The sequence below is a fragment of the Rhinoderma darwinii genome, chromosome 6, assembly GCF_050947455.1.
Source record: "Rhinoderma darwinii isolate aRhiDar2 chromosome 6, aRhiDar2.hap1, whole genome shotgun sequence".
NCBI lineage: Eukaryota > Metazoa > Chordata > Amphibia > Anura > Rhinodermatidae > Rhinoderma > Rhinoderma darwinii.
In genome coordinates, this window is record NC_134692.1 from 3,969,757 (window position 1) to 3,983,197 (window position 13,441).

Here is a 13,441-nt window from a genome sequence, read left to right on the forward strand (position 1 = left end):
AAAATACCCCATTTTGTTGCCCAATTTGTCCTTAGTGTGGCAATACCCCATTTGTGGTGATAAACTGCCGTTTGGGCCCATGGGAGGGCTCAGAAGGAAAGGAGCGCTATATGTTTGTTGGAGTCCAGATTTTGTTGGATTGGTTTTCGGGTGCCATGTCGCATTTGCAGAGCCTCAGCGGTATCAAAGCAATGGAAACCCACCAAAAGTGACCCCATTTTGGAAACTACACCCCTCAAGGAATTCATTTATGGTTGTTGTTAGCATTTTGACCACACAGTTTTTTCACAGCACCTATTTCAATTGGGCTGTGACATTAAAAAAATGTCATTTTTTCCAATAAGATGTAATTTTTTACCAAAATTTCTTATTTTCACAGGGAACAAAATACTCAATTTTGTTGCCCAATTTGTCCTGAGTGCATCAATACCCCATTTGTGGCAATAAACTGCCGTTTGGGCCCATGGGAGGCCTCAGAAGGGAAGGAGCGCTGTGTGTTCTTTGGAGTACAGATTTTGCTGGTTTGGTTTTCGGGTGCCATGTCGCATTTGCAGAGCCCCAGAGTTATCAAAGCAATGGAAACCCACCAGAAGTGACCCCATTTTGGAAACTACACCCCTCAAGGAATTCATTTATGGGTAATGTGACCATTTAGACTCCATAGTTTCTTCACAGAACTTATTTGAATTGGGCTGGGAATTCAAAAAATATATATTTTTTCCAATAATATGTCATTTTAGCTCAAAAATTCTTATTTTCACAAGAAATAAAATACTCCATTTTGATGCCCAATTTATCCTGAGTGCGGCAATACCCCATTTGTGGTGATAAACTGCCGTTTGGGCCCATGGGAGGGCTCAGAAGGAAAGGAGCGCTGTGTGTTCTTTGGAGTACAGATTTTGCTGGATTGGTTTTCGGGTGCCATGTCGCATTTGCAGAGCCCCAGAGGTATCAAAGCAATAGAAACCAACCACAAATGACCCCATTTTGGAAACTACACCCCTCAAGGAATTCATTTATGGGTGTTGTGACCATTTTGACCCCATAGTTTTTTCACAGAACTTATTTGAATTGGGCTGGGAATGAAAACAAAATTATTTTTTTCAAATAATATGTAGTTTTGGCAGAAAATTTCTTATTTTCACAAGAAACAAAATACCCCATTCTGTTGCGCAATTTGTTCTGAGGGCCGCAATACCCCATTTGTTGTGATAAACTGCCGTTTGGGCCCATGGGAGGGCTCAGAAGGAAAGGACCACCATTTGGCCTACTGGGGATTTTCGAGTGCGAAGTCATGTATGCAGAAGCCCCTGAGGTACCAGTACAGTTGAAACCCGCAAGAAGTGACCCCGTTTTAAAAACTACACCCTTAAGGCATTCATATAGAGGTGTAGTGAGCATTTTGACCTGAGACCTACACCCCATAAACTGTAATGTGGGTTCTCCCGGGTATGGCAATACCCTACATGTGGCTGTTATCAGCTGCCTGGACACACAGCAGGGCCCAGAGGGGAAAGACGTGGGGGGATAAGCTGTGTGGAGTGCATCAGGGTAAGTAAAATTGGGGTAAATTATAAACCAAGGGATGGATGATAAATTTTAAAACCCTTTCATACAGAGCTCTGGTTATTCGGGACACGTGTCACATTGATATATTGTGTCCTCCCTTATCCCCCTCTTATAGCAGACTTTGCACCTCTTTTGACTTTTTCCCTTCTTGCCAGTTTGGGGAACTTCCCCTGGAAAGTGTTGCCGCCCTGGTACGATGCGTGTGGCCCCGCTTCCAGAAGTACTGGGTGCCCCCCCTTCTTGGTCCCTAAAGATTAGGTTCTTGATAATCACCTCTTGAAATTCCAGGAAAGTTCCCGTCTGGCCTGCACATCGACGTAGCACGTACGCATTGTACAAAGCCATCTGTATGATGTGCCCGGCCTGCTTCTTATACCTCACCGCATGGCGCTGTAGGGCTTCAGGGCTTGATCTTACAAGTCCATCCCTCCCATGTACCTATTGTAGTCCAGGATGCAGTCTGGTTTGGGGGTGGCCTTTCCTTCATATATCCTAAACCTGTAGGTATACCCTGATGCACTCTCGCAGCTTATACATCTTCACGCCATACCTTGCCCTCTTACACGGCAGGTACTGGCGGAATTGAACCCTCCCTTTAAAATGTACCAGGGACTCATCAATAGAAATACACTTCTCGGGGTGTATGCTGGGGAAAACCGGGCACTGGAACGGTCTAATAGGGGTCTCCGTTTATACAAACGGTCAAAACTGGGGTCATCTCGGGGTGGACACAGCTCATTATCAGTGTAATGTAAGAAGCAAAGTATTGCCTCATTTATTTATTTTTTTAGGTTCCAGTTCAGTTCTGAAGTTGCTTTGAGGGGCCCATATATTAGAAATCCCTATGAAATACCCCATTTTAGAAACTAGACCCCTCAAAGTATTCACAACAGCATTTAGAAAGTTTATGAACCCTTTAGGTGTTTCACAAAAATTTAGCGCAAAGTAGAGGTGAAATTTAAATTTTTTTTTTGTCAGAAAATCCTCTTTATACCATTTTTTTTATAACACAAAAGGATTTATCAGAGAAACGCAAATTAATACGTATTGCCCAGATTCTGCAGTTTTGAGAAATATCCCACATGTGGCCCTCGTGCGGTAATGGACTGAAGCACCGGCCTCCGAAGCAAAGGAGCACCTAGTGGATTTTGAAGCCTCTTTTTTATTAGGCACTATGTCCGGTTTGAAGAGGTCTTGTGGTGCCAAAACATTGGGAACCCCCCAAAAGTGACCCCAATTTGGAAACTAGACCCCTTGAGGAATCCATTGTAGTTTTCTTGGGGTGCATGCGGCTTTTTGATCAGTTTTTATTCTATTTTTAGGTGGCGTGGTGACTAAAAAACAGCAATTGTACGATTTTTTTTTTTTCGTTTTTTTTTACAGCGTTCACCGTGCGCTATAAATAAAATATTCACTTTATTCTGCGGGGCGATACGATTACGGCGATACCAGATGTTTATGGTTTTATTTTATGTCTTATGGCGTTTGCACAATAAAATACGTTTTGTAAACAATCATTCACTTTTTGTGTTACCTTATTCTAAGAGCCAGAACGTTTTCATTTTTCAATCAATAAAGCCGTGCGAGGACTTATTTTTTGCGTAACGAACTGTAGTTTCGATCAGTACCATTTTTAGGTACATGCGACTTTTTGATCTCTTTTTATTCCATTTTTTGGGAGGTGAAGTGACCAAACAATTGTGATTGTGGTACGGTTTATTATTTTATTTTACGGCGTTCACCGTGCGGGATAAATAATGAAATAATTTTGTAGTTCAGGCCGTTACGGACGCGGCGATACCAATTATGTATAGTTTATTTGTTTGTTTATATATTTTTATTAATAATAAAGGACTGATAAGGGAAAAGGGGGGATTTTTACTTTTATTACTTTTAAAACTTTTATTTTCTTATTTTTACACATCTTTTTTTAACTTTTTTTTCACTTTATTACTTTGTCCCACTAGGGGACATGAGGGCAGGAGGCCCTGATCGCTATTCTAATACACTGCACTACATGCGTAGTGCAGTGTATTAGAACTGTCAGCTACTCACTGACAGCAAGCAGTTGTCAGGACCCACTAGGCTTCCGTCTATGGCATAGCCGGACGCCATTGTTTGGTGTCCGGTTGCCATAGTCACCATCGCCGGCCGCTATCGCGTAGCAGGCCGGCGATGGCAGCTTAACCCCTAAAAAGCCGCGATCTCTATAGAACGCGGCTTTTAAGGGGTTAATCAGCGGGGACACAGCGATCGGTCCCCGCTGTAGGAGCTGTGACAGCTGCTGAACAAGACAGCAGCGTCACAGCTCCTGTATGTGTCGGGAGGACGGCCGAAACGGCCGTTACTCCCGAGACGTACTATTACGGCATGGAGCGCTAACGATACAGCTGCCATGACGTAATAGTACGTCAAGGAGCGGGAAGGGGTTAAAATTATTCTTAAGGCTCCTCCACCTACCATTTATTCTGTCATTGGTACCTTCATGGACCACGACAGATGGATCATCACCAGCCCCTCCCAGTAATTTATCCACCCGTTCCACCACATGCCGAACCCCGGCACCAGGGAGACAGCAAACCATTCGGTTGAGGCGGTCTTGGTTGATTATAGAATCCCCTACAACTACCAATTGTCTTGCCTTACCTGCATTTCCATCCCGCCGACTACTAGCCCGGCTGTTCTCCCGGCTGTTAGGGAGATCAGTATCCACTAGGGCTGCCATTTCTGAGACCGACACTCTCGCATCATCACCCAACTTGGCAATATTGCTTGGAATATCAGAAACCGTATTGGCCTTACTTTTCTTTGACCCCTTTCTACTGCCCCTAACTACATTAACCCAACTACTTACCTGATCCTGCTCACCCCTGTCTTCACCCTCCAGTTCTACCCCACTAACTGCGTGCTCAGTCAGCAGCAAGCTCCGCTCAAGATTGTCTATCCTCCTCAGTGTTGCATTTTGCTCCTCCGGATCTCTACTGCGAGCTTCCAGGTGACCAACATGCTCACGTCTGCCACAGATATATTCACCCTGGAACTCCGGCTCCAGTCGTGCATACATATGGCAAACTGTGCACTGAAGAAAACCTCCAATCTTGCTGTCCATTATCCCAGTTAGAAAAAAACTGTGAACAATTGTAAAAGAAAAGAAGCAGAAGAGGAGCACTTACAGGGGCTTTAACTCCTTTTTAATTCCGGTTTTGTAACTCCACTTGATATACAAACCACTTGTTAGCCAGCCAAAACTTCTTACAGTAGAAGAGACGTCTCCCCGGCATCCACAACCTGTTATAGGATACGTAACCTTCCCCGCTTGTCCCTTCTCTTCAATGCAGCATTGTTAGCACTGGAGTGGGCACGGTCGCCACAATGATGTCAGTGTCACGTCTCTTGGCTGCTCCCCAGAAAACGCTCCAACGCCATGTTGTATAACTCCTTAATCATCCACTAGGGCAACACCAGATGCAGATGTGAAATCCCTCCCATGTAGTAAAAATTCATATTGTGTGGTGATCTGTCCGCCATAAACTCCAGCACTGAGGGGTACATTCACACGAGCGTGCCAGATCTGTGAGCATTGTGAAGCATGGACAGCGCAGGGATGTCGTCAGTGTGTTTTCCGTGGTTTTCAATGGGTAACAAGGTGTGCAAAAACGCAGCAATATAAGACATGCAGTGAGCTTCACACAACGGACACTCGCTGTGTGAAAAAACATGCGTGTCTGAATAGCCCCATTGAAATGAATGCGTCCGTGTGCTGTGAGTTATTTCAGTGGACAGCACACGGACGAGCATTGCGCTAGTCTAAATGAGCCCTAAGACCCCATGAACTCGGCCGTAATTTTGAGCCACAATTACGCACCGTAATTGCGGATCAAAGTACAAACCCATTCGTTTCTGTTGCCCACGGACACTTTCCTGTATATTTACGGGTAGGTTTCCGGGCTGTAGACATGATCCGCATAAAATAGGACATATCCTATTTTGTTTTATTTTTTTTATTTTATTTTTTTTAGATTTTTTTTTTTACAGACCGTGCTCCTATACTCTATAATGGGAGCATGGCCCGCAAATGCAGGTGACTGTCCGCGGCCGGCCGTGTGCGGGAGGCCTAAGAAATGATTGAACATGTCCTTTTTTTTGTCTGTAATTATGTCAGACTCCCTTTAGAAGTCTATGGGCACTTCCATAACTATAGACTGCTACGGATGTGTAGCTGTCCGTAATTACGGAAGCCTTGCTATGCGACGCCGGGGGATTACCTAAGATTCCTCCCTGTTTTTGTTTTTTTTTGCGGATATGTAAATTTGGATGAATTACGGATGCACTAGGGACCGTATTTATGGACAACGTTCCCTATATGTGGATGATTTATGGATGGCTATAAATGACTACGGATACGTGTTTTACATACAGTATTTACGGATGGGTATCTACGGCTGTGTACATGTGACCTAAGGCCACATTCACACGAACATGTCTGTTTTCAGGCGTTGCAGTTCTATGTGCCATCGGCGTGAGATTTTTATGTTTTTTGAACATTTTTTTTACATTTATTTCTCTGCATTTCTTTAGCAACTGTTGTGTGAAACACGGACAGGGCATGGATGATGTCCGTGTGCTGTCCATGATCTTCACTCGCCCATAGACGGGCGCGTGGTCCGCAAAAGTGTAGAATAAGACATGCAGAGGAAATTATATGGGAAAATCACTACCTGAATAGCCCTATTGAATCGCGTAGGTCCGTATGCTGTCCGCTGGTTTAACGGACAGCACAAAGACGTATACAATGTTCGTGGGCATCGGGCCTAACTGCAGATCATAGAACTGTAAAATAAGGGGTAAAAAAAATCTGTCCTGGTCATGTGGTGATCACACAGGTACACAGCTCTGACAACTGTAACGAGCCCTGCACCTGTGTGTCCAGCACATGACCAGGACAAAGGACAGTCCTATGGAATGACAGCAAGCAGAGATCTTAAACGGCTCGGATTTGATATTGAAATTATACAGGAAACTTGTATAACTTTGCGTTCTAACAAGATAATTTATTTGTTAAAACTGGAATATGTCTTTATCACCCCATCCGTGGGCGACATGTCACATTTTATCTGCCGTCAGTCCCGGTTTCTGTTATCCGTCACTTTGTATTGCGCAGGGTCCGGCTTCTTTGTGCGGCTGCTGATCAGTGATCGATTTCCGCCTAAACAACAGCGAGCGCTTTACTAACATCACCAGCGATCAACCATCCACAGCATATTGTAATGCATTAGACCCTACATTAGTGACTGATATGCATTAGATCTGTAATTGAGGTGGTGACTAATTGCATAAATTAGTAATTTGTAGTAATAATAAAAAGTAAGCAAAAAAGTTTTAGGCCTGTTCATGCATTTTTTTTTTTATTAACACCTCAAATCTGCCCTGTGTGAACAATGCGCTAATGATGTGACTTGAAATGGCCGGTGCGGCTTCATGTCTCTGTCGTTCTTGTTTTCCCGCTGTATGCGGTGCTCATGTGAAGGTTTATTATGGCCACTCAGCTGGGGATATAATCATTAACCCTGGCAGAGCAGCAGTGCCGTGTGTGTGTATATAGAGCAGCGGTGCCCTGTGTGTGTATATAGAGCAGCGGTGCCCTGTGTGTGTATATAGAGCAGCGGTGCCCTGTGTGTGTATATAGAGCAGCGGTGCCCTGTGTGTGTATATAGAGCAGCGGTGCCCTGTGTGTGTATATAGAGCAGCGGTGCCCTGTGTGTGTATATAGAGCAGCGGTGCCCTGTGTGTATATAGAGCAGCGGTGCCCTGTGTGTATATAGAGCAGCGGTGCCCTGTGTGTGTATATAGAGCAGCGGTGCCCTGTGTGTGTATATAGAGCAGCGGTGCCCTGTGTGTGTATATAGAGCAGCGGTGCCCTGTGTGTGTATATAGAGCAGCGGTGCCGTGTGTGTGTGTGTATATAGAGCAGCGGTGCCCTGTGTGTGTGTATATAGAGCAGCGGTGCCCTGTGTGTGTATATAGAGCAGCGGTGCCCTGTGTGTGTGTATATAGAGCAGCGGTGCCCTGTGTGTGTGTATATAGAGCAGCGGTGCCCTGTGTGTGTGTATATAGAGCAGCGGTGCCCTGTGTGTATATAGAGCAGCGGTGCCCTGTGTGTGTGTGTGTGTATATAGAGCAGCGGTGCCCTGTGTGTGTGTATATAGAGCAGCGGTGCCCTGTGTGTGTGTGTATATAGAGCAGCGGTGCCCTGTGTGTGTGTGTATATAGAGCAGCGGTGCCCTGTGTGTGTGTGTATATAGAACAGCGGTGCCCTGTGTGTGTGTATATAGAGCAGCGGTGCCCTGTGTGTGTGTATATAGAGCAGCGGTGCCCTGTGTGTATACAGAGCAGCGTTCGGGGAGGGGGCAGTGAGTGGCAGCTGTTTGTAGGGCACAAGTAGGTGACGCGGCCGCCTGTCACTGTCCGCGCTGGCCGTGTGTATATAGAGCAGCGGTGCCCTGTGTGTGTGTGTGTGTATATAGAGCAGCGGTGCCCTGTGTGTGTGTGTATATAGAGCAGCGGTGCCCTGTGTGTGTGTATATAGAGCAGCGGTGCCCTGTGTGTGTGTATATAGAGCAGCGGTGCCCTGTGTGTATACAGAGCAGCGTTCGGGGAGGGGGCAGTGAGTGGCAGCTGTTTGTAGGGCACAAGTAGGTGACGCGGCCGCCTGTCACTGTCCGCGCTGGCCGTGTGTATGGAGGTGACTTTCCTCACTTTTATTTTCAGTCTACCAGGAAGATCAGCAGAGGAGACGGCACATGTGTTTCCCACTTATGTTTGTAGTGTCTCCGCTCTGAAACCCGTCTGCTCAGTCAGCACATGAAAGCGATACTGATGGCGAGCCTGGAGCGCCCGTCTCTCGCACCTTTTTATTTTAGTTGCTTTCTCAAGATTGTGCTGCTGCGCGTGGCATGAATATTTTAGCATCCGCGCTGGTAGAGGGAGCTTTGTCTTCTCACTGTCACTTGTATTTACATGGATAGTTTTACTTTCTGTCCCTTTCTCTATCCTCCCTCCCGTAGCCCCAACATATTGGTCCCTGAATTAAGGAAACACAATGCCGCCCTCAGAACTGGGGGGGGGGGGGGGGGGATGATGGGCGCAGATGATTTCTGCTGCAATTAGGGATTACTCCTGTTTTTCACAATCTCCCCCCAATGTTATTTGGGGAGATTTATTAATACACCGGATAAAACTACAGCAATAAGTCGCAGTGGCGCTCGCTGTACGATAAACATGGCGCATCTTGCAAGACGTTACACATCTCTCTTACGCCAACTATTGTTGGTGTATTTTACATCAATATTTTCTGCCAAAAAATGCTGCATACTGTAGATAAGAAAAAAAAAAATCTTGCGCATTTTGTGATTCCACGTAGCCATGCCAGGTTTTTTTCTACTTACTTTTCTAAGCTGTTGAGGAAGATGCAAAAAAAAAAAAAAAAGTGTCAAACACATAATACATGTGGTGCATTTTTCTTTGTTGTCGGCCCCTGTGAGATCGCAGCGTTCTGCCGCACATGATGTGTAGTTTTATGAATGATTTTATTCTGCGTCTCGCGGTCCTCTTATGACTTGAGCTCTGGATTGCTCACACTTTGGTGATGCTCTGCGGCCGCCTGGAATGAAGGATGTTCTGTCGGAGGACGTCACATTAGATCCTCTAAAGCCCTGAGCTCTGGTAATCAGAGCTTTATCCTCCGTCCACCACCTCACCCTGTCCTGGTGCAAAATATAATGATTATAATGAATATAATGGTGATCTATAAGGAGCGGCGGCACCACTGCCTCCTGTATGTTCACACCAGTGCAACGCCTCAAGCACGCGTCCGTGAAATTCTTCGGGTGCTATTGTTTTTTTAACAGATCGCACCCTGACCCTCATTTCTATGGGGCCATGTACACTTCAATTGTTGTTTTTTTTGCGGAACAGTGTGGCCATTCTATTCATTGGTCCGTTAAACCTGCAGACCGCACACGGAAGCCATGTTCTGCGGATTCGGGATTTGCAGCCGTATAAATGGCCACAGATGTGTGCTTGAGGCCGAAGTGAACGAGGTTTTAAATCCTATTCACACATTGCGGAACAACTTGGTTTGGATTGCGGGAATGCTGTGGATTTTCATATTGATTCTGCTTTATTCTGCACAGGTGGTGCATTTCAGGGTGAAATCTGCGGTTAAATCTGCATTGTTTCTTATTGTAGATTTCTCCACAATAAGTCCGCTCTGTTCTCTCGTATAACGCTGTTAGGCCGTGTTCACACTGGGCGGATCCGCTGCGTAAATGTGTGGTGCTTTTTTTCGCCCCGGAATGTCCGCTGCAGAAAACTGCTGCATTAACCTGCCTGCTGTCATAATGATTCATCCCGGGAGACCGCTGCAGCCTGTGATTGGCTGTAGCGGACCGGTCACATGGGATGCAGTGTCATCCCAGGATGCCGGCCCTCTGACATCATCCAGGCCGGCCTCTTGGGATGAGGTTTAATCGCATGTGACCGCCGCTACATCCTGCAATTGGCTGCAGTGGTCACATGGGATGAAACGCTAAAGGGAGGAACACAGACTTCTGGGTAAGTATGAGATTATTTTTTTGAAGTTGCGTTTCTTGCGGCGGGATTGCTGCAAACCCGCCGCAAAAAAACGGCAGCAACTGCGATTTGCTGCAGGTTTTACCTCCCCGTTGAATTCAATAGGGAAAACCCGCAACAGATAAGCACAGTTTACGTAAATATAATTGACGTGCTGCGGAAAAAACTCCGCACCGCAGGTCAATGTCTGAGCGTTTTTTCCGCTCTGTTTTTACGCAGCGTGTGGATGAGATTTGTTTTATTTCATCCACTTTGCTTCTGCTGTATTTGCGGCAGATTTTCCACAAAAAATTCCGTTGCGGAAAAACCATAGTATTTACGCAACGTGTGAACTGACTCTTATGGTTTCTGTCTGAGGGGATTAGATCATATTCAGATTTGTGGCATGTGGCACCGGTTCAGATGATGCCACCACCTGCTTGGGCCGCACTTTTCTATTATATAGGTTTGGACGTTATGCGACGTGTTCTTGACACTGCTGCGACCCGTAGACGTTACTGCTCGGAGCATCCCCCTATTATATACATCTCTTGTAATGTTTGTCTTCTACAGCTCCAGGTAAGAATAGATCTTGATTGCAGGTTTATAACTTATAACACATTTTACGGTTTGGGGTCAGATCTGTCATTGTCTTTTACAAGGTATCAGTTGGTTGCCATAAACTGTATACAGCCCCCCAAATTCTAGATCGGGGGCTCTTGACATCTGCTAGTTCCGCTCCTTCAGGCGTCTTTGCACCAGATTTCCGCCCGTAGCAGCCAATCAAATTGCAGATCCCTTTATCCACATCGGAGGACAGCGGAGGGGACGTGACAGCGGAGGGGACGTGACAGCGGAGGGGACGTGACAGCGGAGGGGACGTGACAGCGGAGGGGACGTGACAGCGGATGGCTCCGTAACTTCATTTGTAATTAGCAGACCTGCTCCCGGTTGTCCGGTTACGTCCCCCTCTTCCGTTTATTCTATGGCTACTTGTTTGCTTGGCCCGGGATTTTGCCATCCGTAGAAAACGTTCAGTGAAAGCCACTGGAGCGTGAAACTCATTAACTCCGAGTCAATAATTCTCCTCATAACCTGCGATGCTTGTTATGTATACACAGATGGCAATGTCCAGTGATATACAGCCAGCCCCTGTTTCTGCTGCCTGGAAACCCTGCAGCACAAGGCACCACCCTGCCAGTCATGGTCCCTCTCAGAACTGTAGTATCGAGTGGATAGGGAGGGAGCTGGTCCGTCCAGGAGTCCTACATAAGCTTATGGCTATTTATTGGCTTGTCGTTTTTTTTCTTGTCCTGTTTTATGTTCTCTTATGATCTTGATACCAGTTTCTCCGGCTCAGGCAGAGCAATGTGTCCCTTGTTTACATCCAAGGGGCCTGAACCCATCACACTGACCTGGGGGGGGGGGTGTCACTTTCCACATACAGGAGCTGCCACTGGCCGAACATGTGCTGCTACATCATATTGTCGGAGATGCCAACCGTGGGCATGAGCTTTTATTCTGCACTAGAGTCCAAACAGATGCCAATATTTCCCCTGACCTGATGGACGTGTCAATATCTTTTACATCCATTGAGCCGCACTGGTTTCGCCGCTGCAGATGGACAGGTTTGGCTTGTGTTGCCCTCTATAGGGAGCCCTCCGTGATGTGATGCAATGATTGGACAGTCATTATGGTGAATTATTGGTGATGTAAATCAATTCTTCCCTTTTCACCTGTGGCTACGTTACGGCGGGGTCAGGCGCTGGTGGGTGACGTCATACGCTGTGTGCGCCTTCGCCGTTCCTTTGGACTGTTCGGACATCTATTACATGAGTCCGCAGTCTTCTCTTCAAAGTTGCCACTAGAGAGAAGCCATATCTGAAAGTCACGGCAACATAAATCGTTGTGGCTACTGCCGGGTTTGTGTAAGCGGGTGCTAGAGCGGGAGGAAATGTCCGGGCCAAGTATAGTGATTTTGACATCCGATTCCAAGCGGCACCAGCCAGTCCCTCAAGATTTGTCCCCAGTGTTTTTTCTGCACTATTCTCAGATGATCGGAATATTCACCACTAACAACCAAGGAAACATTTTGAAGAGTTATAAACAATGGTCAGAAACGCTAGTCTATTAGGACTATAGACATAATGATTATCCATTACCAGCAACAGTACTCACCTGTATGCCGTATAGGCAGCAGCAGTGCTCACCTGTATGCCGTATAGGCAGCAGCAGTGCTCACCTGTATGCCGTATAGGCAGCAGCAGTGCTCACCTGTGTCGTATATGCAGCGGTTTGTCAGCGAACGCTCGTTAGTTTATTCTCCGTTCAGCCTGAATGTTTTTTCCCGTCTGCTCACTTAGGCCCCATGCGCGTGACCCTAAAAATTGTCCGTAATTACGGTCCCATTGAGTTCTATTGGTCGCGAACAACTTCCTTATCGCTACAGATGGTTGTCCGTGCCGTCGAATAGTTTAGAAAATTATGAAACCTGTCCGTTCTTTTGCATTTTTTGGGCTGTGCTCCTATACTTTGTATGGGAGCACGGCCCAAAAATGCGTGCGGCAGTCGGCGGCCGGCTGTGATTACGGGCATGGCCGTTTGCATGGGGCCTTACAGCTGGACATATAAACCAGGAAGGTGATGTGGGGTGAAAGACTGCAGTATGGCCTCCTTTATCAGAAGGTAGATCTACAGAAAGGCCCCATGCACCATGACCGTGAAAATAGTCTGCAATTACGGTGCACGGACAACCCATCTGTAGCAATACGGAAAGGTGTCCGCGGCTATCTGTGGGTGACAGCTCGCCATATTTGGGTGCAGGCTCATGGTATAGATTACAGCATGGAGATGCTGTCTCTCTCCTGCAGTCGTGTCTCTGCTGCCACCTTGTGGTGTTTATCCCTTATTTCACTCTCTTGAAGCCTTTTGTTCACTTAAATGAAAGGGAGGTTCCAAAAATTGCACCGTGCAGGTGTTTGCACACCAGTGGCGCGTATGTGTTGTCATCAGCGTCAGCAGTACTGCCCTCACTACACGTTCATTGGCCAGTAGCTCACCCCAAGACCAGGATGGTTGATCTCTTTAGTTGTTGGAATTTGCTGGGAAAATCTTAAATTTCTTTTAACTTGCGGTGACTTTTTGTGTTGTCATTTCTATTGTTGCTGGATTGTAACAGACAGGGGCGCAGTTCAGGCTGCAGGATTTATCATGTTCTTTCCCTTTAAAAATGCAATAAAATAGCTCATTGTTTAGAAGAAAT

General features: G+C 46.3%; 1 protein-coding gene and 1 non-coding gene across 2 annotated transcripts in view; one reads left to right on the forward strand and one right to left on the reverse strand.

Annotated features, from left to right (window-relative positions):
- Positions 1–13,441, forward strand: part of CLASP1 (cytoplasmic linker associated protein 1) — a 147,659-nt gene that overhangs the window by 29,659 nt on the left and 104,559 nt on the right. The gene's annotated exons all lie outside the window — the stretch shown is intronic.
- Positions 13,130–13,255, reverse strand: LOC142656760 (U4atac minor spliceosomal RNA). The gene has a single exon (XR_012849741.1). It is a non-coding gene; the product is annotated as a U4atac minor spliceosomal RNA (small nuclear RNA).